The sequence below is a fragment of the Cetorhinus maximus genome, chromosome 20 (assembly GCF_964194155.1).
Source record: "Cetorhinus maximus chromosome 20, sCetMax3.hap1.1, whole genome shotgun sequence".
Taxonomy (NCBI): domain Eukaryota; kingdom Metazoa; phylum Chordata; class Chondrichthyes; order Lamniformes; family Cetorhinidae; genus Cetorhinus; species Cetorhinus maximus.
This window is the reverse complement of record NC_135898.1, coordinates 14476497-14499082: the sequence shown is the minus strand read 5'-3', so window position 1 is coordinate 14499082 and position 22586 is coordinate 14476497. Positions and strand designations below refer to the sequence as shown.

Genomic DNA, 22586 nt, shown 5'->3' with positions numbered 1-22586 from the left:
AAGACAGAGATGAGCAGTCTCAAAGAAAAAGACACACAAATTAGCTGTTCATCTCCCTGCACCGCCCCCCCACCACAAAAAAAACACACACACACGACAGGCACCTCGATTCGTTAACCATATCATACCCAATATTCCTTGATGTCCAATACTATCTTAACAGACAGATTAGGCTGGTGCAGCATGCAATGTGTGTGCCAAATAAACAGGAAGGGGAAATGTAAATCCAAGAGGTGCTTATGTGTAAATGTGAAATCTTGTGATCACACAGTCCAATGCACACGCTGCCAGTGATCAGTGTATAAGGCCTTGGGGAAAGCCCCACAAATAAGAAAAGGGTGCTAATTGTGACTGGTTCAATGCACGAGGCAAAATTAAGCTGACCTACTAATGACTCTGAAATGAAAGAATTGGAAGGACAGTTGGACTGTTGCCCAATTAGATAACTGGAAGAAATTTTGTGAAATTAAGCACTTGTACCAAATATTTTCTCACAAGGTGGCCTGAAAGAGCTTCTTTCATCTTAACCCTTCTATTAGTAGGAGGTAACATTTTCCTGGGCATCCACTCAGTAAATTCCATCTGAACCCCTTGAGATCTCGAGTTCAGGCAGCGATATTCTACATCTGATAAAAACCAAAAGCACAACATCAACAAACACTCAGATAAAAGCAAAATACTGCAGATGCTGGGAATCTGAAATATAAACAAAACGCTGGAGAAACTCGCCACGTTTCACAGCATCTGGGGAGAGAGAAACAGACTTAAGGTTTCAAGTCCATATGACTTTTCTTCAGAGCTCAAAACGTTAACTCTGTCCCTCTCTCCACAGATGCTGTCAGACCAGCTGAGTTTTTCCAGAATTTTCTGTTTTTATTCAACAGACACTCATACGTGTAGCATTCAAAACACATAGCTTGTATTTGAGAAACATACTTGGCATTCCAAACTTGCCCGAGAGAAATGCATCCGCTGCTGTGTCACGTGAACACTAAGACAGCAAGCTGGTGTAAAACCTACTCTTTAAAAAGTGCACACACTCTGGGGAAAAGATTGCTCGAGGTTTATTCACTGTCTTCTGTGCGCAAAGAATATAGCCGTGATGATTTCATCATTAGGCTTGCTATAACCACATGTTTTGGGTGAGGCAGTTGTGAATAAGTGAAAAATGAAATCAGCTGAAGCTTAACCTGGCATGAACAAAAAACAGATACACACAAGACTGGAACATCAGTAAACAGAGACGTACACCTAAGCCAAAGAGGGGAGAGAAAAAAAAAATCAACCAATGTAAGTGAAGCAGAAAACCTGCCCATACTTAGAATGCAAATCATTGGAGTGCACATTCTGCTTGGAAAAAAGAACAGGTTAATGAGACACATGTCGATTGAGTGATTAGTAACTCTTGTACTGTGCAACTCATTGCAAAGCAGGTTTGATGCTGCCACTCTCCCGTACAAGTGGTCACACTGCAGCTTATTTTAGAACTGCTGATTTGCAAACACTGACTAGGGCAGGGGAGAAACCAACGCTTGGCCATCTTACTGTATTCCTTCTGATTCAGATAGAGAGCCGGGCCAAATGCATTCGCTTTCTTAGCATCACTTCTGCGACTTCAGTTGCATTTGTGTCTTTAAAGGCCCAAAATGTTTTTGGGAGATTAGTATTCAACTTCTTTTCCTGTCTTCTTCAAAAATAAACAGGCAAACGGCTGAAGTCATCACTTGAGAGAATTACTGAGCGTAATTACGCTCATTTTCTTCACCATGGACAACCTGGCCATAGTCAGTTACCCTTGTCCAGCAAGATCACAAGAAAAAACTGGAATAACATGCAAACTGCTCAAAAAAACAATTGCACAGCTACACAAGATCACCATGGGCTGGCTGAACTTAAAACCGTGCAATGAAGTGAACATAATTTGAAACATCTAAATGCAATGAAGGAGGTGATTTCTGACCTATAGTTCCCAGAGCGCCCCATTATCTGGGTTTCCTTGTGTCATTGCTGAATCTTTTGTAGACAGGTGGACAGAGGCTGACTGTCATGATTAGTCAACAACTTGATTTTCATTGCATCATGCGACAACCAGAATGGTAGATGGCAACCATATGGATTGCTCTCATCTCACAATTCCTATCTTCTAATTAACGTTTTAAACTGGCATCAAGAAAATTTAGTCTCAATATCTGGAAAGGAAACTTATAGAAAATATTTCAGCAAATATGACAGGTTTCATGACAGGCACGTATGAACATCCAATCCAGGTTCAACCAGATGGGAATGCTCTATTTGTTCCCTCCGCAGTGACAACTGATTCATTTCCCCAAGTTTCCCGGGATAAATAGTTCCTTCCGTTTTCCGCAGCATTTCACCATAACTTGCAACATAAGTTTAGGATTGCTGGTTATTGATCAAAACCTTTAGACTCACTGCACAAAGACTGGACCAAGCAAACAAGATGGAAAATGTTCAAACAACATGATTCGCTGTGTTTAACAAAGTACTCGGATGAAGTAATCAGAAGGATGGATCAGGGTAGTGCTCTTCATGTGCGTATGGACTGTCACAAGTTATCTGATGATATATCACATCATACAATTGCTATCAAAATTCAAGCCCATGAGATTAAAAGGCAAGTGGCAGCAGGGCGAAGGGACAGACAACTGGGACATTTAACATAGAAGAACAGAAGATTGGGACTGTTTGGATGGCTCTTTCAAAGAATCAGTACAGATACAATGGGCCTCTTTCTGTGCTGTATCATTCTGTGATTCTAAGTTATGTTCAGAATTATATGATTGCTGAGAACTGAATTCCACAATTTTTTATCAAGCAGTTTAATGTCATGATCGAAATTGTGATGGAATAGGAAACCAATGTTGACGATACAACAGACACACAAGAGTCTTCAGCAGATTTGTATGCTATGCCCAACGACTGTTTCACAGTCTACCTGCAGTGCTAAATGAATGGTTGAACAAATATATTCCGCTTCAATCTTTAGCAGTGTTTATGGTGCTGATTAAAACTAATGTGCGAAATGATCGGCAATGTTGCCTGAATAATAAATATGAAACTGAATAAACATCCCTCTCAAATAGTGCTGATTGATGGTCGCTTTATTAAGCGCCAAAGTTTAACTCAGTTGTGTAAACTGTACAATATGGGGCACTGGCAGCTTCCTTCCTGCGAAACCAGTGCGGTTAACTCTCAACTATCTATATACTTATTAGAAATCTAGTGTAGGCTCTGCACTTCCTGTCCACAAACCTTACTGTCATCACCTGTCTCTGTCAACATTTCCCATTAACTTTTTCTACATGAACCGTCATGATGCAGTCACAACTTCTAGCCAATTAATGGTGCAGGAAAGCATTTCTGGGATGCACTTGCCTCAGCAATGGCTGCGCTAACCAAACATTTTGATACAAACATCAGAAACCAAACAAATGCCTGCTTTGCTCCGAAGAAGAGTCATTCAGACTCAAAACATTAACTCTCCCCACAGATGCTGCTAAGCCTGTCGAGCTTTTTCAACATTTTCTGTTTTTATTTCAGATTTCCAGCATCTGCAGCATTTTGCTTTTATCATCTGCTTTTCTTCTCAGGTTTTCAAAAAAGGACACATCTGGAACAGTACAATGTCTGTAATATCATATTCGCAGCACATAACATCACTGTCTCACAAGTTCTTTGACCTTATATGAAAAAAAGTATTCATTCTCATGGCCTGGGCTCCACTGACAAAGCCAGGGTTTGTTGATGGTGATGGTGACCGAACCGCTGTTCTTGAACCGCTGGTCAGGTTTGATCCAATTGTGATACTTGCTGGACTAGTTCAAAGGGCATTTAAATGTCAGCCCACATTGATGTGGGGCTGGAGTCACATATAGGTCAGGCTGGATAAAGAAAACAGGCTACTTCTCCTCAAGATAGAAGCAAAACACTGCAGATGCTGGAAATCTAAAACAAAAACAGAAAATGCTGGAAAAAGTTCTGAAGAAGGGTCACATGGACTCGAAACGCTAACTCTGTTTCTGTCTCCACAGATGCTGCCTAGACCTGCTGAGTTTTTCAACCATTTGTTTTTGCTACCTCTCCTCAAAGTGAATGAGTGAGCCACGTGCATTTTTACAAAAATCCAAAAGCTTTGTGACAACTTTTAGAGATACTAACTCTTAAATTCCAGATCATTATTTTTTAAAACTGCAATCAAATTCTCAAACTGCTAGAGGAATGTATGAACATAGGGGTAAGAGCAGGTCATTCAGCCCTTCGAGCCCACTCCACAGTTCAATGAGGTCATGGGTGACTTCTACATCAACACCATTTTCCCCTGCATTATCCCTGTATCCCTTCATGTTTTAACATGTAGAAATCAATCGATCCCAGTCTTGAGCATACTCAACGGTTGAGCCTCCACAACCCTCTGGGGAAGAGAATTCCAAAGATTCACCACCCTCTGAGTGAAGAAATTCCTCCTCGTCTCAGTCCTAAATAGCCTGCCCCTATCTCTGAGACTGTTTCCCCTGGTTATAGACCCCACCTGCCCACCCAAGACAAGGGAAACATCCTTCCTGCATCTAACCTGTCTAGCCCTTTAAGAATTTTTCATGTTTGAATGAGATCACCTCTCATTCTTCTACACTCAGGAAAATAAAGGCCCAGTCTATTTAGTATATCCTCATAGGACAATCCCTGCATCCCAGGAACTAATTTAGTGAACCTTCATTGCACTCAATCTGTGGCAAGCATATCTTTCCTTAGGTAAGACCACCAAAACTGCACTCAATACTCCAGGTGTGGTCTCACCAATGCTGTATATAATTGTAGTAAGACATCTTTATTCCTATACTCAAATCCTCTTGTAATTAAGGCCAACATACCATTTGCCTTCTTAATTGCTCACTGTACCTGCATGTTAGCTTTCAGTGACTCATGAACAAGGACACCCAAGTCCCTTAGAAGTTCAACACTTCCCAGCCTCTCACCATTTAATAAATACTTTGTCCATTTCTGTTTTTCCTACCAAAGTGGATAACTTCGCGTTTTCCCAATTTGTATTCCATCTGCCAAATTTTTGCCCACTTGCTTAGCCTCTCCAAATCCCCACAATTTACAGTTCCACTTAGTTATGTGTCTTCTGCAAACTTGGGAATATTACTTATAATTCTTACATCCAAATTATTGATATAGATTGTGAATATTGTGAATAGCTGGAGCCTAAGCATTGATCCTTGCGGTACCCCACTGGTCACAGCCTGCCAAACTGAAAATGACACATTTATTGCTACTGTCTGTTTTCTGTCCATTAAACAGTTTTCAATCCATGCTGGTATATTCCCCCCCCCAATCTCATGCGCTCTAATTGTCTTTCCTAACCTCCTATGTGGGACCTTATTAGAAGCTTTCTGAAAATCTAAATATACCACATCCACCAGTTCCCTCTTGTCCATTCTGCGAGTTACATCCTCAAAAAATTCCAACAGGTTTGTTAAACATGATTTCGCTGCCCAGTCCTCTTATTATTTGCTAAGTGTCCAGTTACCACACCCTTGATTATAGGTTCCAGCATTTCCCCTACTCCTGAAGTCAGGCTAACAAGTCTGCAGTTCCCCATTTTCTCTCTCCCTCCTTTCTTTAATTAGTGGGGTTACATTTGCCACCTTCCAATCTGCAGCAACCATTCCAGAGTCTATAGAATTTTCAAAGATGACCACCAATGCATCTCCTATTGCTACGGCACCTCTTTCAACATCAGGTCCAGGGGATTTATCTACTTCAAGTACCATTAATTTCTCTAGAACTTCTTTTTTCACTAATATTACTATCTTGCAGTTCCTCATTTAAACTTGATTCTCCATTATTTCTGGGAGGTTTTTCAGTAGATTCCTTGGTGAAGCCAGACACAAAGTATTTGTTTAGCTTCTCTGCCATTTCTTTCTTCCGTATTATAAATTCTCCTGACTCTGCTTGTAATGGACCCACATGTGCCTTTGCTAATTGTTTTCCTTTTTACATACCTCAAGAAGCTTTTAAAAGAAATTTTATATTTCTGGCTAGTTTACTCATATTCTATTTTCCCTTTGTTAATCTTTTTCTTGGTCCTCCTTTGCAGAATCCTAAAATGCTCCCAATTTTACCATTTTTTTGGCAACTTTATACACCTTTTTCATTGATCTAATGCAATCCTTGATTTCTTCCATTAGCCACAGTTGGAACACTTTCCTTGCTGGGGTTTTAAACAATAAAGGACTGTATTTTTGTTGTAAACTACGTAGTAGTTCTTCAAATGTTAGGCACTGCCTGTCTACCATTATACTTTTTAAAGCAGGATGGAAATTTACAGTGGTGGGATTTTATAGTTCTGCTGAAGTGAATGGACTCTTGAATGGCTTGCCGCATTTTATGGCCTCGCCTCTGCCACGATAGGGCCATAAAATTCCGCCCACAGTTTACCAATCTACCATAGCCAATTTGCCCCTCATACTTTCACAGCTTCCTTTGTTCAGGTCTGAGACCCTTGTCTGATTGAATTACATCACTTTCAAGCTTCATGTAAAATTCTAACATATTGTGGTCACTCTTTCCTAAAGGCTCCTTTACAACAAGATTATTAATTAGCCCTTTTTCATTTCGCAAGACTAGATCTAAAATAACCCATTCCCTAGTTGTTCCTCAACATACTGTTCCAGTAAACCTTCTTTCAGATATACCAAGAATTCGTCCTCCATAACATTAATACTAATTAGGTTTACCCAGTCTTTTTGTAGATTGTAATCTCCTATGTTTACTGTAGTATCCTTGCTACACACATCTCTAATTTCCTGCGATTTACATTACCACGGTGTTTGGAAGCCTACAAACAATGCCCAACACTGTTTCCTACCTCTTGTTGTTTCTTAATTCTACCCAAACTGACTCTACGTTTGATCTTTAGAATTAAGGTCATCTCTCACTAGAGTATTAATGCCCTCTTGAATTAACAGTTACCCCACCACCTTTTCCCAGCTTCCTATCCTTCTTGAATGTCACATAGCCTTGGATATTCAGGTCTCAGCTTTTGTTTCATCGTAGTCACATCACTAATGGTCATCAGGTCATACCTATGAATGTATATGTGAGCTGACAATGTATCTGTTTTATTGTGAATGCTGCTGGCATTCAGATACCCAGCCCTTAATTCAGTTTCTTTACTGAGCTTGTAAACTCTGGTCCTATCTGCTGACACATTCTGAAGTTTGCAATCACTGTCCGTTCCTGCCACACTCTGATTATTACCTTCATTGCTACCTTGATCTATTGCCTTGTCATTTCCCTTTAATTTATTCAACCTTCCCCTACATGATCCCTTCCCCACTCTAGTTAGTTTAACGCCCTTGCTACTTAACTAGTTATATGACTGGCTAGAAAACAGTTCAAGTGTAGACTGTCCCAACGGTACAGCTCCCACTTTCCCCAGTACTGCTGTCAATGCCCCATGAATCAAAACCCATTAATCCCACACCAATCTCTGAGCCACACATTCATCTCTCTAATCTTATTTGCCCAATACCAATTTGCACGTGGCTCAGGCAATAATCCAGAAATTACCACCTTAGAGGTTCTGCTTTTTAATTTAATACCTAGCTCCTCATACCTTCCATACAAAAGCTTTTTCCTCATCTTGCCTGTGTTGTGTTGGTACCGACGTGGACCACAACCACTGGATCCCTGTACCTCCCCGCCTTCCACTGCAAGTTCCTCTCCAGCCCTGAGCAGATATCCCAAACCCTGGCACCGGGCAGGCAACACAGCTGTCTGGACTCACGCTCTCGACTGCAGAGAACAGTATCTATCCCCCTGACTATACTATCTCCTATCACTACCATGTTCCTCTTCACTTCCTCCACTTCACCATGGTGCCATGGCCAGTCCACTCATCCACCTTGCAGTCCTTCTCCTCATCCACACAGGTAGCAAGCATCTCGTAACTACTGGACAAAATCAGAGACTGAGGCTCCTCCCCATCACTACATGCTGGTTCCCCTTGCCTGCCTGACTCGCAGTCACACCCTCCTGACTCCGACCAACTGTAACGTTCTGCCTAACATAAGGAGAGTGACTGCCTCCTGGAACGAAGTGTCCAGGTAACTCTCCCCCTCGGTGACGCCCCGCAACGTCCACTTCTCAGATGTTAGGGAAGGAAACAGTTAACTGTCAAGAACTGTTTAAGTGGCAATTGCAAGTTAACAGCTAAGTACTTCACTTGATGTGTATATGAAGGGAAAACAGGTGAGATAATGCGTCTGGGGAGTTTTATGTATCAGAATAAAACTCTGTTTGGAGGAGTCAGTCTTAGTCTCTGTCTTTGGTACCAAGCAGCTATTGGAACTTAACACGAGACTGTGGCTCAACAACTTGGAGGTGGAAAACAAAAATAAAAATAAAAATACCTGGAAAAACTCAGCAGGTCTGGCAGCATCTGCGGAGAGGAACAGAGTTAACATTTCGAGTCCGTATGACTCTTCAACAGAACTAAGGAAAAATAGAAGAGAGGTGAAATATAAGCTGGTTTGGGACGGGGGGAGGAGAGACAGGTAGAGCTGGATAGAGGGCCAGTGATAGGTGGAGGTAACCAAAAGATGTTACAGACAAAAGGACAAAGAGGTGTTGAAGGTGGTGATATTATCTAACGAATGTGCTAATTAAGGGTAGAAAGCAGGGCAAGCAAGGTACAGATAGCCCTAGTGGGGGTGGGGTGAAGGAATTGAAATAGGCTAAAAGGCAAAGATAAAACAATGGATGGAAATACATTTAAAAATAATGGAAATAGGTGGGAAAAGAAAAATCTATATAAATTATTGGGGGAAAAAAGGGAGGGGGATCAGAAAGGGAGTGGGGATGGAGGAGAGAGTTCATGATCTAAAATTGTTGAACTCAATATTCAGTCCGGAAGGCTATAAAGTGCCTAGTCGGAAGATGAGGTGCTGTTCCTCCAGTTTGCGTTGAGCTTCACTGGAACAATGCAGCAAGCCAAGGACGGACATGTGGGCATGAGAGCAGGGTGGAGTGTTGAAATGGCAAGCGACAGGGAGGTCTGGGTCATGCTTGCGTACAGACTGAAGGTGTTCTGCAAAGCAGTCACCAGTCTGCGTTTGGTCTCTCCAATGTACAGGAAACCGCATTGGAAGCAACGAATGCAGTAGACTAAATTGAGAGAAGTGCAAGTGAAATGCTGCTTCACTTGAAAGGAGTGTTTGGGCCCTTGGACGGTGAGGAGAGGGGAAGTAAAGGGGCAGGTGTTGCACCTTCTGTGGTTGCATGGGAAGGTGCCATGGGAGGGAGTTGAGGAGTAGGGGGTGATGGAGGGGTGGACCAGGGTATCCCGGAGGGAACGATCCCTGCGGAATGCCACCGGGGGGGCAAAGGGAAGATGTGTTTGGTGGTGGCATCATGCTGGAGTTGGCGGAGGATGATCCTTTGAATGCAGAGGCTGGTGGGGTGAGAAGTGAGGACAAGGGGGAACCCTATCATGTTTCTGGGAGGGAGAGGAAGGTGTGAGGGTGGATGCGCAGGAGATGGGCCGGACACGGTTGAGGGCCCTGTCAAGTCCTACTCCGGCCCCCTCCCACAACTCTTTCTCCGGTACATCGATGATTACTTCGGTGCTGCTTCATGCTCTCATCTGGACCTGGAAAAATTTATTAATTTTGCTTCCAATTTACACCCCACCATCATTTTCACATGGTCCATCTCTGACACTTCCCTTCCCTTCCTTGACCTCTCTGTCTCAATTCCTTGTGATAGACTGTCCACCAATATCCATTACAAGCCTACCGACTCCCACAGCCACCTCGACTACAGCTCCTCACACCCTGCTTCCTGTAAGGACTCCATCCCATTCTCTCAGTTCCTTTGCCTCCGTCGCATCTGTTCTGATGATGCCACTTTCAAAAACAGTTCCTCTGACATGTCTTCCTTCTTCCTTAACCGAGGTTTTCCACCCACGGTGATTGGCAGGGCCCTAATCGTGTTTGGCCCATCTCCCGCGCATCCGCCCTCACACTTTCCTCTCCCTCCCAGAAACATGATAGGGTCCCCCTTGTCCTCACTTATCACCCCACCAGCCTCCACATTCAAAGGATCATCCTCCGCCATTTCCACCAACTCCAGCATGATGCCACCACCAAACACATCTTCCCTTGTCTATGACATCTTTTGGTTATCTCCACCTATCGCTGGCCCTCTATCCAGCTCTACCTGTCCCACCCACCCCCCTTAAACCAGCTTATATTTCACCTCTTCTATTTTTACTCAGTTCTGTTGAAGAGTCATACGGACTCGAAACATTAACTGTGTTTCTCTCCGCAGATGTTGCCAGACCTGCTGAGTTTTTCCAGGTATTTTTATTTTTGTTTTGGATTTCCAGCATCCGCAGTTTTTTGCTTTTAACTTGGAGGTGGAGCTGCAGACACTTTCTGCAGGTATGGCTGTAACTAATTGCAGTGTGATCCATAGATTCCCATGTTGCAGTCACGACACACCGCCAGCCCTGCCATTTGTGTCAAACCTCTTATTCAATTAGTCAGTTAGTTAATGATTTACACACATAACTAATAGAAAGTTGCACTCGTCTAGCTTGGAGCAAGGAGGAAACTCACCAATCACTGGAGGCTGAAATCAAGTAGAAAAAGCAGGACCTCTTTCCCCCTCTGCCCCAAATTGCTGCCTCCTCATTCAATCTACATCTGACTCAAGGGTAGTCTTGTGTCTGCACACCCCTTTCTGTGTGCGAGTTTAAAACCTCCTGGTTTATAAAGAGCTTCTGATTACTCCCTAGCTAGCTCAGCTTCCTGTTGTAATTAACACCTCTTGAGAGCAACTACATTCAGCTGATTGACACACAACTGACACCACTTCAGGCAGCTCCCTGTTTAACTGGGCTATTCAACTGACAATGTTTGAACCAAAGAACCAAACTCTTAATCTACATTTAAAGTTCAGAAAATCTTAACATAAATTCCCAACTCCTCACTCAACCTACGTCTCAATCAAGTGTAGTCTGCTGTCTGAATGCTGCTTTCATTCCCTTGAGCCTGCTCTGCCAATCAACTAGATCATAACTGATCATCTACTTCAACACCATTTTCCTGCGCTTTCCCTTGGTGGATTTGAACTCCTGTATTATTCATCCAGGAACCTAACCACTACACAACTGTACACTTAATGTGGGTAAGGAGTGGCCAAATTGTGAGAGGTGGATGAAAATTGTTTCTTTTTTTTCCCCAAGCTTTTCTCTTCCACCAATTTTCACAGCCTTCTGCTGAGCTGACCTCAGCCCACGTGGTACAGGAGCTGTCTTACAATAAACTGTCCTGGCAAATGATCAGACCCAAGATGCTACAGTATTCGACTTACTGGATTTTACTTGGACTTTAATATTTCAATTAACCCAATGAGGCATAATGGCACCCAAAGGACTAGAATGCCAAGTTAAATTAATCAAAGGGCTTATTTATTAATTGTAAACAACACAACAAAGCATCAGGATCAAGTAACCGCGACAGATGTAATAAATCAGAGCAGTCAATGACAAAATTCTCAAGGGATTGATTTACTCTCTCTACGAAAATGGCTTCCGACACCATTAGGCAAAAAGAACATTTTGTTTCAAACTTTAAGCCCATATAAACTCCGAATAGTGGAAACTCCTTCACTTTTCTTCGGCAAATTGCTGAGTGAGCCATTCTAGGCCCAAACAACTATCCCAGGTACACTCGTAAATAACAATACCCCGAAATAGCCAGATTTTAAACCGGGTTTTCTTTGATGCCAGGCTTTCAAGGAAGATCATACTAAAATGTTTTACATCGTACCAAACAAAAGGGAAACGCAACTGACAAACTTACACACAAATTTAAAACAACTATGATATAGTGTCTTTAACATAATACAATGCCTTACGAGCACTAACAAATAAAATTTGACACTGAGCTGCATAAGGAGACAGTAGGCCATATGACCAAAATGCTTGGTCACAGAAGCAGCTTTTATGAAGCACCCTAAATTAGGAAAGAGAAACGGAGAGGCTGAGGGATTTAGGGAAAGAGTGACAGTGCACAGGGCCTCGGCAGCTGAAGGCATGGCTGCCAATGTCGGGTGATTAAAGTTGAGGATGCTCAAGAGGCCAGGATTTGCAAAGTGTGGAGATCTTTGGAGCCTGCAAGGCATGGATGAGGGTTTCAGCAACAGGGGAGCAATGGCAGAGTCAGCTGGTGCTACTGTGGTGGAAATAGTCTTAGTGACGGTGTGGTTATGTGATTGGAAGCTCATCTCTGGGTCAAGGATGTGAACAAACCAAACCACAGAAACGTAGAACTCAGAAGACTCCAGATTCTGGAATCAAAGAGCACATGATGGGTTAAAGCAGCACCAGACAATAAAGTACTGGGAAACTAAGGGTTTTTTTCTTGGCCTGAGTTTAGCTCTGGTCAGTTGTTTGAATTGGATGCTACTTTATGCAAAGCTGTAGAGGCAGAGTTTGAATGTTGGTAACTGAAGCCTGATGCATGTGAACGAGCTGTGACAAGAAAAGCAGAAGAAATACACAACTTGGACATGATCGGTGGAGCAGGCCCGAGTGGCCTACTGCTGTCCCTAATTCGTATGTTCGTAGATTATGGCCAGTGCCAGGGGGTTGATGTGGCTGTACTTGGACTTCCATAGGGAATTTGGTAGAAGTGCCACAGAACAGGCTTGTCAGCAAAGTGGAAACCCAGGAATAAAAGGGCCACTGGTAGCATGGAAAAGAATTTCAACTGAGTGGCAGGAAACAGAGAGCAGTAGTAAATGGTTGTTTTCAGACTGGAGAAAGTCCTAGTGTTATAGAGATCAACCAGAATCTGACAGGCTCTTTGACAGAATCCGAAGAACTAATTATATTTTAGATCATGTAGCTTTTCAGAATGACCGAGACTTAATATAAAATAGGAGCTTCACAGAGTTAAGAGAAAAGGATACTGTGGTTTCAATGACTTCCAGAAATCCTCCATCCTTCACAACAAATTACCTCCTACATTTCAGATGGTTCAGTTCCATGCCCTCTGAGAATACTGGGCCCTCACTAGAACATTGCCGAGAGTATGGGTACAGGAGCATAGCGATTATGTTGCCCAACTAGTAATCCAGAGGTACAAGTTCAAATCCCACCATAGCAGTTGGGGAACTCAAATTCAAATTTAATAAATCAGGAATAAAAAGTAAAAACTACAGGACTGTCATAAAAATCCAACTAATTCATCAAAGTCCTTTTGGGAAAGAAATTTGTCATCCTTACCAGGTCAATGTGTGACTCCAGATCTAGAGCAATATGGTTGACTCTTAAATGGCCTAGCAAGCCACTTAGCTCTATCAAAATCTCCTACAGAAAACTGTAATCCACAAAGACTGCAGCAGTTCAAGAAGATGGCTCACCATCACCATCTCAATGATTGCTAGGGCCAGATAATACATGCTGGCCTTGCCAGTTACTTCCCATGGAGGAAGTATTGGATAGGCTGGCTGTGCTTCATGCTGATAAGTCACCAGAGCTGACTGAGATGCATCCAAGGTTTTGGGGGAAGTAAGGCTGGAAATTGCAGAGGCACTGGCCATAATCTACGAATTTATGAATTAGGGGCAGCAGTACGCCACTCAAGCCTGCTGTGTCATTCAGTAAGATCATGGCTGATCTGATTATAACCTCAACTCCACACTCCCACCTACTCCTGATAACCCCTTGCTTATCAAGGATCTACCAATCCTCATTAGATACTGCTTTTCTTGATATGTATCGATTGAGCTGTTCAAAATTCAAAATTTACAGACAACACAAAACTTGGAAGTATTGTGAACTGTGAGGAGAACAGTGATAGGCTTCAAGAGCACTTAGACAGGTCGAATGGACAAATAAGTGGAAGATGAAACTTAAGGCAAATAAATGTAGGAACAATGAGAAGAGGAAAGATAAAATAAACAGTACAATTCTAAAGGGCAGAGGGCCCTGTAGGCCCTGTAATATGATTATTAAAGGCAGCAAGGCAGGTTGGGAAAGTGGTTAATAAAGCGCACCGGATCCTCATTTTTATAAATAGGTGTATCGAGCATAAAAACAGCAAAGTTATGAAGAACCTTTGTATAAAACTTTGGTTTGGCCTCAACTGGCATACTGTATCCAGGTCTGGGCATCACACTTTAGGAAGATGTAGAGGCATCAGGCAGGTTTCAGAAAAGATTCATGACAATGGTTGCAGGGATGAGGAACTTCAGTTACAGGGATAGATTGGAGAAACGAGGGCTGTGCTCCTTGGAGAACGTTGAGAGGAGATTTGACAGAGGTATTCAAAATCATGAGGAGTCTGGACAGAGGAGATAGGGATGTTCCTATTTGTGGAAGGATCAAGAACCAGAGGACACCAATTTAAGGTGATTATCAAAATAAAGTCAAGACGAGGAAAAAGCCTTTCTACACGGCGCATGGTCAGGATCTGGCATGCTCCACGTAAGAGTGTAGTGGACACAGATTCAATCAAGGCTTTCAAAAGAGAAATGGATGATCATCTGAAGTGTAAAACTTTGCAGGGCTACAGGAAAAAGGTTTGGGAGTGGGACGAGGTACTCTTGCAGAGAGCTAACACAGACACAAAGGCCATATATGGCCTCCTTCTGTGCTGTAACCATTCCATGATTCTGCAGAAAAACAAAAAAATGTGCGTTTCCTCTCATTGAAAACTCTATCCAAAGCATCCTAAAGAAACAGCCCTAACGTACACATGGAACAACAATTACCTGTTTGACTGGTTTTTAAAACAATTGGAACAAAAAGCAACTCCTTCACCCCCAGAGAATAACAATCACACAAAATTCACCTCTATGACTTCACACGAGCAGTGATATTTCTGCACGCAACTTACATTGGTACTTTGCATATTTCACAAACAAGACTAATCTTGACTAAGATTTCTACAAAGAAACTCTGCCTCCTTAACCAGCAAAGAATAGCTATCAACATGTAAAGAAATTTCAATTTGAATCGAAATTCAAGATTTAAGTGTCAGACTTCAGTGTTTCAAGCCTCACTTCAGAGAGTTCATTTTTCTTGTGGAATCTAGGGTGACACATCTATGGAGCATTGAGGGAGTGCTGCACTGTTGCATGTACCATCATTCAGATGAGACATTCAAGTGATGCCCCATTTGCGCTCTGAAGGGAAGTAAAGGTCTCAGAATGCTATTCAAAGAAAAACAAGTAAATTATCCCTCAATCAACACTAACAAGATTTTCTGGTCAGTAGTGTGGGGTCTTGCTGTGCATAAATTTGCTGCGATGTTTCCCACAGTAGAAGAGTGACTACACTTCAAAAATACTCAGTCGCTGTAAGTGCTCTGGAACATCCTGAGATTGTGAAAGGCACTACATAAATGTAAGTTTTCTCCTTTTCCTCAGCTGTGGTAAGCAAAGTCCACGTCATTTTCTCAACCCAGGCCAATTGTGAAGTGCCTCTGGAGCTGTCCAGGGGTAGAATGAATGTACAAAGAGAAGGCCGAGCTGGTAGTCAGGGGGATACAAACAATAAATAGAAAATAATGACACACTGGCAATGATTCCAAACTGCAATCCAACCAAGGGCTCACATCATAACAACAAAACTTCAACTGTTGACAGCAACCATCTAAACCCTGAAATGAGGTCATTCCAGACGCTTCGTCTGGGGAGCAGTTCATTTTCTAACCGGCTAAAGCTCCACAGTCCGTACAAATCTTGACTTTCAGCAGGCTCAGCTCTACTGGTGAGATTGTAAGCAGGATTGAAAGCTATCCTGACTCCCCAGTTACGTGTTTATGGGCAACGTGAACTAGAATTTGTTTGCAATTACATTCTTGAACACTGTTTAATATACCTTCAGTGAAGGTGGTTTTCAAATTGTTTTTTAAAAATATTTATTTCATTAAACGAGAATGAAGATTCAGATAGGCAAGTTATCACCAAGTCAAGTGCGGTTGTAGATTTTCCAACTCTTGCTCTTTCTGATAGTCAACTTCAGGGGACTGAACATGAAAAAGGAATTACCGGAGAACTGAACAGTTAAGTTGCAAAGATGTAGTCAGCCACCACTGCCAAGACTAAGGCCTGGAACTGGGTTTAAATTCAGTGGCATAATTTGGTGAGTCTCGTGCACTGAGGGAACGACATATAATCCTGATTCCTTCTGACCTGAAGCCAGAAATTTACAAGTGATTGCCAATCTGAAAATTGCTCTCCCAAACAGCAATTAATTCCCAGCTGACCTAGATTTTGTGACTTGTGATGGAATAAGTTGAAAACAACTGTACGTGCACAAAACAATAAGTTCTAACACTCCTGACCATTTTGAAACATTGGAGCTCAGATTTGTAGCAATAGCCTCGCATTTTTGAGAGCCCTTTTGCAAGATTCCTTTCTGGACCTCCGACACAGATCCTGGTTAACTAGGTGGCCAAACAATGTTCACCCAGGCTCTCACTTAGATGTTCCTCCGTTCAAGGAGCTAACCAATTGCGAGGTATGGTTCCATACCCATTGTTTGACTTGTCTCCTTTTTCCATGCTTGGGCCTACACAGAGCACTGACAGGCAATTAAACTACATAGGCCATGACAGTCAATATCCACTCATTCATGTTTCCCAGCAAGGGAGGGACTCAGTACTTCATAATCATGAGCAGGAATTTTGTGGGACTATTCCTCTTCCCTGGCTAAAGAACCTCCACTCGACTTTCACTACCCCAACTGTGTGCCCCATGAGGTCACCTGGCAAAGGTCAACCAGTCAACTATCAATCTTAGCGATCTGCATGGTGTAGCTCCGTACTGGACAGTGCATTATCCACTGGGTTGTCAGAGGAGCCCAGGCCTGGACCAGCTGCAAAATAGTACACTTGGCAGCCTGGCTCAGTGCTCTGTCCTCCTGTGAGAAAACACCTTCCAAGTACCTTACAGCAGACAAGGTCTGGACATGAGTAAAAACAACAGATGCATTCGGCTTGGGTAATATAATAAACCCAATAATTAGAATTGGTGGGTACCTGACAAATCCAAACAGTCGGCAACTCGGCTAATTTCCTGCCTTTTGAAACAGGGCATATTAACACCCAGCCATGTCACATGTAAGCAGGCCTCAGTGCTGGTAGTTCAAAATAACATTGACCACTGAGCCATGGCTTCCACAAATACTCAAACTTCAACTGAAAGGCGCAGGATGTCAGTCAAAGCAGAAAGATGCTGTCATGGCTTCAATTCTCTCTCTGCTTCGCCGCTTCCTGCTTCACAGTGACCTCTGTCTCAAGACTCACATTATGGCTTTAAGGCTACTAAGGGAATGATTCAATCTAAGGCAGTGAACAGACATTTACTCTTGGCTGGTGAATATGGAACTTACTGATGCATTGGACAAGACATCTCATCATGTCTCTATCTGCCAGAATCTAATCTTCCTTCTTGCAGGAGATACCTTCAGGATCAATAAAAGCTGGAACATCCTCAAATCATTTTCATCCAGCATCCAAGGAGGGAATAAGACCAACACCAACAAAAGAAAGATGGGTAATAAACACAGTCCTCATACAAAAGATGAAATAAAATAGAGAACAACACAGTTAAATACATACAGTTGGACTATGTTTGCTGTATATATTGCGTGAATATAAACACAAAGAATTCAGACGTGCTCCTGTTCTCCCCTTACTCAAAATCAGGTGTTACAAAGTGTGTAAAACAGTGAGCCAACTTAGTCGCCATCTTCCTACCTGAATGTCTGAGCTAAGTGGCTGAGTGTGCAACTTGCACAGTACGCCAATACACTATCTTACATTTTCAAACTTGGGTCTGTTCAGGGCCAACAGCACACTGGTAATAAAGAACAGCATTGAGATCACGCATCTTCACTCAAGTATCAATCTCCAAGCATCGCGTAACAGTATGAGCCACTTAATTCCAAGACAGCAATTCTGTAGCAAAGACTTCCTCTTTGAAATTGCTACGGTTGTTGCATCTGAGATGAAAACCAGGACATTGGCACTGTTTCCATTTCATCTCTGACTCTACAATGTAAAATTCTCTTGTCTGAAGAACAGCACCATTGGAATTTTGTTTCTGTCACTTGCATTCTAGGAGGGTGGGGGGGGGGAAATTTTGTGAATGGGCATCTGAAAATTTAGAACCTGTTGCATTTCAAGTAAAGCTTGTGCGTGAATTGTGAACAAGTGTCCACACATAGGCTGCCTCTGGGGCAGCACTTTCAAAATCTCCTCACTCCTTCCAAAGGCAAGAAGGAAAAACTACTGCTCAGATCAACAGCAGTCACTCCAAACAATTAAACCAAATCTTCACAATCAAGCAGTTTTCCCCAGCAATTAACTCTCTTTGGTTATGACCATGTGGCCTGTTAAAGGTGCTGGATTATGCAGGGAGTAATGTGGTGAATGGGGTCACAGCCATGCCTAGCTCACAGCACTCTTCCAGAAATCTTGTCTAAGCAGCGCACACTTTCTTCACCATATATACTCACAACTATCATCTATCCCACCTCACCACCAATTTCTGTGACTCAGTATATGAAAGAAGGTTAGCACTCCCCTTGGTAAGGATGAAAGAGGCCCTAGTGGCCTTACAACACACAAAAGGTTAAGATATTGCCATCTACTTTGTGGCAGCTAACCATGTTTTTTGCCTTTAAATTTTGTCTTTGTTTTTGTAGTTTCTCTTTAAGGGCCTGCCTTTTACTTTATCCCTTTTTTTGTTAATTTAGTTTATTAGTTTATAAACAAAGGAGTTACAGAGCTGTCATTATGAGAACTGACTTGAAGCACCTGAAAAAAGGGGACAGGGTAAGAGCAAATGAGAATAAAACAGAGGTAAGGGCGTTGGAAGATGATAGGATAGAAAGAACAGAGCTTCTGGAAGGGATCACTGAGGGGTAACTGAGTTCATGAATAGATAGCGTTAGTGTAGGGGTTGGAAGACAGGGGATAAAGAGAAAACCTTTGCACTTCATGTGACGAGTAGCCACAGGGGGAGAAACTATTTGAGAAGTGTTGAGTCTTTTGAGAGCCCAATCCATGGAGATGGAGAACAAGGAGCCACCAGGGAGGGAGGGGGATGGCAGACAGCTAAGCAAGCATAGAAAGGTATTGGTGACTTTCACTCAGGCAACCTCAGCGACATGATTGAGGCAGCAGGCAAAAAGCTTTCAAGCCTATTGTATAAGATCAAGAGGGGCAAAAAATAAATTACAGGTACCTCAGTGATGATGAAGACACAACACAAGTGAGTTACAGTCTAGTTGTCAAACAAGGCTAAATTTCGTACATAAAAAGGAACGAATATTTGAAGAAAAGGAATACAAACAGAAAATGCTGGAAATACTGAGCAGATCAGGCAACATCTGTGGACAGAAACCAAGTCCATGCTTCAGGTTGGTGATCCTGCATCAGTCCTGAAAAAGGCTTCGTCTAACGGTGCATATGACATCTTTTTGAAAATGAAACAAAAGCTTCACACCATGGCTTCGGAACTGCAGTGACAGCTCACTTCAGCTGTAACTATTAGAGGGAGCAAAGATACAACCACAATTTGGGGAGTTAATGGACAGTGATAAGCCAGGCCCCAGTGTAATACTAAGAAGGGGAGAAAGCTGCTGTATGGAATGCTTTCAGCGCAACACTCAAGAGATAGAGGCAGAACAGTAAATGCCTGCTCTCTAAAGACAGCGTGCAATTGTCTGGGGGCAGGAAGCTATTTTTGAAAGGGAAGGAAATGGAGATAAGGAGACTGGCTTGCCAATTGTAAGAACGGCGTACCTGACATTCAGACGTCTCCAGTGCTGCAGCAGACACTCACAAGGGTTGCTGACAAGAGAACCACATCAGTGGAAACAACTCATACTGCAGGCCAGTAATATCCTGTCCAGTCATGTCTCAACCACAGGAGCAGGCCTCAAATCCTAAGGAATTAAACTGGACAAAGCTGGACTGATATTGGAGATCAGAGTTGGGGATCAGAAATAGGGCTCCTCAACCCAACCTGAGAAGAAGCTGAACAGCACAAAAAGGCCAAGAATCAGTATATATGCAACAAAAGGGTCTTTTTTCATTGTGTATCAGATCCAAGCAGATAGGCTAGATTATCTGTAAGTAATACTGATTTTCCCATGAGATAGGGACAAAAACAGCAACACTTTGGGCCATAGCCTTGGTACAAAGTCCTCACGTCACATCCTTGTAGTCAAAAGCATGAAGAGTCTATACAAAGCAGATTAGGGAGAAATTGTTCTCATTGGTGGGGGGATTGAGAACCAGAGGACACAGGTTTTAAGGTAATTGGTGAAAGAAGTAATGCCAACATGAGGAAAAACTTTTTTATGCAGCGAGTGGTTAGGACCTGGAATGCAGTGCCGGAGAGTGTGATGGAGGCAGGTTTAGTCCAAACATCCAAAGGGGAATTGGATCATTATCTGCAAAGGGAAAATGTCCAGGGCTATGGAGAAAAGGTGGGAAAAGGGGTGGCACTCTTGCAGAGAACCAGCATGGACACAATGGGCCAAATGGCCTCCTTCTGTGCTGTGACCACTCGATTATGCTATTCCACTGCATTGCCAATATACCAAGCTCGTAATTGTACCAGGAAGACACAAAGGCTGATGGTGGTCAGGGGCACCTGTGAACAACCTGCCTTGCAGCCAATCAGAGAAACTCCAACATGTCGACCTTAACATGGATTCCAGCTGGGGAAGAAACACATGACTGAAGATGGTCATCGAAGAACAATATATGTGACTAAAATGGTTCCTCTGGCTATTCTGATTTCACTGTAATCACATCTAATTCAGATCTGAAGAGATTCATATATGCTTCCACTTAACACTGGCCAAAGGTGCAACCAATAAACTATTGCTTCTCCTGCCAAATAATTCCCTGTCTTCTCCCAAAGGCACTGATTATGATAATGATTCAAGGGACTCAGAAACCCTCTGATATCTTCGCCCAGTGGGAACTCTTGATCTGTAAGTCAGTCACCGCACGTCACATATTTGTTCATGAGAAAGTGAAAAGAGTAGAAACAGAGTCCAGAACCCCACAATCACCAAAAATACATGCAACTCCCCCTCCAAAAAACTATCTTTCCAACAGAGATAGCAATCTGGAGCAAAAATACTTGTTAATTCTCTTCTCCTGCCCCCCACCTCATTCCTGCTCAAGTTTGAGACAATTCAGCTAATTTCAAGGCTTGAATCGAGACAAATAAATGATGAAGTCATACGAACATGCAAATTAGGAGCAATAGTAGGCCATTTGGCCCCTCGAGCCTACTCAGCTATTCGATAAGATCAAGGCTGATTTGATTGTGGCTTCAAAGCCACTATCCTGCCTATCCCTGATACCCTTTGATTCCCTTGTTAGTCAAGAGTTTATCTAACTCTGCCTCAGAAATATTCAATGACTCTGACTCTGCCACTCTCTGGGGAAGACAGTACCCCAGACTCATGCCCCACAGAGAAAAAAATTTCTCCTCACCCCCATCTTAAAAGGGGAAGACGATAGCACAGTGATAATGTCAGTGGACGAGTGATCCAGAGGCCCAAGATAATGATCTGGGGGCACAAGTTCAAAGCCCACCACAGCAGCTGGTGGAATTTAAATTCAATTAATAAGCCTAGATTGAAAACTTGTTTCAGTGATGATGACCATGAAACTATCATTATTATTGTAAAAACCCATCTGGGTCCCTTATGTCCTTTAGGGAGGGAAATCTGCTGTCCTTACCTGGTCTGGCTGACATGTGACTCCAGGCCCAACGTAATGTGGCTGACTCTTAAATGCCCTCTGAAATAGCCCAGCAAGCCACTCAGTTTAAGGGCAATTAGGGATGGACAACAAATAATGGCCTTGTCCCACAAGAGAATTTTAAAAATTGTGTCCCCTAGTTCTGGTACCAGCCTGGTATTACTATATTCAACTCATAACCCACTGACACTAAAGAGGAAATTGCAATGCCTTCAAAGAGCAAGAAAAAAGGATTGGGGCAGGGATCTATTCTTCAGAAGTGGACCAGAAGTCTCTCAGCATTTGCACAATTCCCAAAGGGTACAAATATTGAGCTGTACAAGCTACAGCATGTGCTTGAGGGAGGGTGGAGGTGGAAAGGCAGTAGAAAAGGCCAGAAGGAATTCTTATCTGTCTACTGACACAAACCCAAGCCAAGTCTCTTCAATTGACAGTCGACCTAGAAGCAGCAAGGGCAACACGAGGTGGGTATTTTTACACTGCAGCAGTTGCGAGAGTAAACAAATCTAAAGCAGCCTTTGCACACTGCCCTGGAATTCAGATGAGTAACTGAAGCCAACCCTTGCTGCCAGAGTAGGAACCCAAAGCTACAAGGCAGCAATTCGTCAAATCGGGAAGGTGACATCGTACGCCACGAAAGGAAAACTCAGGGTAATTCACCAACACTTTGGCACAACTCCTCCCGCTCCGCTCCCCATGCCTCCCCCTACCCTCGGGAGATACAGTTCCTGCCGTGAGCTCTCTGCC

At 42.8% G+C, this 22586-nt stretch overlaps 1 protein-coding gene and 1 non-coding gene across 50 annotated transcripts in view; one reads left to right on the top strand and one right to left on the bottom strand.

The window, feature by feature from the left end:
- The window catches only part of LOC144694882 (calcium/calmodulin-dependent protein kinase type II subunit beta-like), a 248380-nt gene that overhangs the window by 207325 nt on the left and 18469 nt on the right, over positions 1-22586 (bottom strand). The gene's annotated exons all lie outside the window — the stretch shown is intronic.
- LOC144695126 (U6atac minor spliceosomal RNA) lies at positions 18600-18726 on the top strand. Its single transcript, XR_013579887.1, has one exon. It is a non-coding gene; the product is annotated as a U6atac minor spliceosomal RNA (small nuclear RNA).